Consider the following 2,199-nt stretch of genomic DNA (forward strand, 5'->3'; position numbering starts at 1 on the left):
CTATAAAAGAGAATAAACTAGTATGGCCCACAAATATAAGATGAAATCCACAATATTGGAATTATAAATATTTAGATAAGCCCAGACTAGAAGATAAGCCCAAACCACCATCAGAATGAAATATGATATGGTCTAAGATATATCCTTAAATTTTGATACAACCCTCAGTCTGAGTTCTTCAGATTGATCTTCAGTTCAGTTAAGGCAGCAATTTTCCATTGTATTTATTGTACAGACTACATACATTCTAGAAGTTTCCTTTATGATACACTGTTGTACATTTTGTCCCAGCAATTTGAGGGCAGGCAAATTCCACAAAATTGTCAGTAAGAACATGCCATGCTCTTTCTTCATCATAATTGACAGATTGTCCACTGCATTCATTGTACTGATGGCTAAAGGAAGATTCCAAATATCTTTTTATATTGATCATTTATGATATTCCACCAAAGAGTTATTCCATAAGTCTAAGAATTTAAATCTTCCTTAAGCACTAAGTTCAAGTAGGCAATGGCCATTTTTAGATCTAATCCTTTCCATCTTAGAATCATTGCAAAATTAAAAGTAAACTGGTAAAAATCCTTAAATCATCCTGGTTCTTTCGATTCTTTTTCCATCTTGGGTATCTGGGCCCTTAGGTTTCAATGTCATACCATCCATGAATTCTTGTTTGGGAAACTTACACTGTATTGCTGCTCTGAACTTCCATGTAACAATCAACACAAAAATGCTGGCTGGCTCTAGTGCTAGGTCATCATAGGACTATTGTATATCATCTATTCCAATTTGGTTTTCATCTTGAGAAACCTTGTATCTATTGTATTGTTATTATAACTTCTTCCTGTTCAAGGATGCTTTTACACTCTCTCATATATAAAGTTCAGGATTTTGGGAAAAAATTGTCTGTTGCAACAACTAATTTCCAGTCATTTTGAGACAGAAATCTTTATGGCTGTTTTTTTACTAGACTGTATGAAGATCATATACTGACAAATTTTATCCTTCTGCAATGATTTCAACTTGCTCTTGTTGTTCTCCTAGCTTTTCCTCTCCTCCTCTGCCTCTACAGTTAATCAGTTCCAGGAGTTTTTTGTTGTTGTTGTTGATTGTTTCAGATTTTCAACATGTATGATCATGTCATCTGTGAACAAGGATAATTTTATTTCTTCCTTCCAATCTCTATGCCTTTATTTCCTTTTCTTGTCTTATTGCATTATTTTAACTTCTGGTAAAAAGTTGAAAGGGAATGGTGAGAGGAGATATCCTTGCCTTTTTCCTGATCTTTGTAGGAACGTTTTGAGTTCCTCACAATTAAATATAATGTTAGCCATATATTTTTTGTAGATATTCTTTATGAACTGGAGGAAGTTTCCCTCTATTCCTAGTTTACCGAGAGTTTTATGATGAATGAATGTCAGATTTTGTCAAATGCTTTCTCTGCACCTATTATCATGGTCATGTGATTTTTCTTTTAACCTGTTGATGTGTTGGATTATATTGATTGATTTTCAAATTTTGAAGCAGCTTCCATGCCTAAGATAAATTCGACTTGATCATAGTATATAATTTTTAAAATACATTGTCAAATTCAACTTGTGAATATTTTATTGAGGAATTTTGCATTTGAGTTAATGAGAGATCTTGGTCTTTAGTTTTCTTTTCTTGTAATATTTTTGTCTTGTTTTGGTATTAGGGTGATACTGACCTTTTACAGTAAGTTAGGAAGTATTTCCTCTGCTTATATCCTCTCAAAAAGATTGTAAGGAATTGATATCATTTCTTCCTTAAATGTTTGGTAGATCTCACCAGTGACCTGTTTGAAAGGTTATTACTTCCATTTATTTAATAGATATAGGCCTATTTGGACAATATATTTCTTCTTGTGTGACTTTTGATAGATTGTGTCTTTCAAGGACAGGTCCATTCCATCCAGGTTATCAATTTGTAAATACAGATTTTTTTCATAACATTCCTTTATTATCCTTCCATTGTCCACAGGATCTGCTGTTATGTCCCTTCTTTCATTTCTGGTGTTAGTAATTTGTATCCTCTCTTTTAGAAAAAAGAGTTGGCCTGGCTAGACGTTTATTAATTGTACTAGTCTTTTCAAATAACCAGCTTTTGGTTTTGTTAATTTTTTCTACTGATTTCCTGTTTTCAATTTCATTGATTTCTGCTTTGATCCTTATTATTTCTTTT

At 32.5% G+C, this 2,199-nt stretch overlaps 1 pseudogene; it reads right to left on the reverse strand.

Moving 5' to 3' along the window:
- Positions 1-247: 247 nt before the first annotated feature.
- LOC116589838 lies at positions 248-1,022 on the reverse strand (annotated as a pseudogene).
- Between the last annotated feature and the right edge of the window lie 1,177 nt (positions 1,023-2,199).

This window comes from Mustela erminea, chromosome 5 (genome assembly GCF_009829155.1).
Source record: "Mustela erminea isolate mMusErm1 chromosome 5, mMusErm1.Pri, whole genome shotgun sequence".
NCBI classification, from domain to species: domain Eukaryota; kingdom Metazoa; phylum Chordata; class Mammalia; order Carnivora; family Mustelidae; genus Mustela; species Mustela erminea.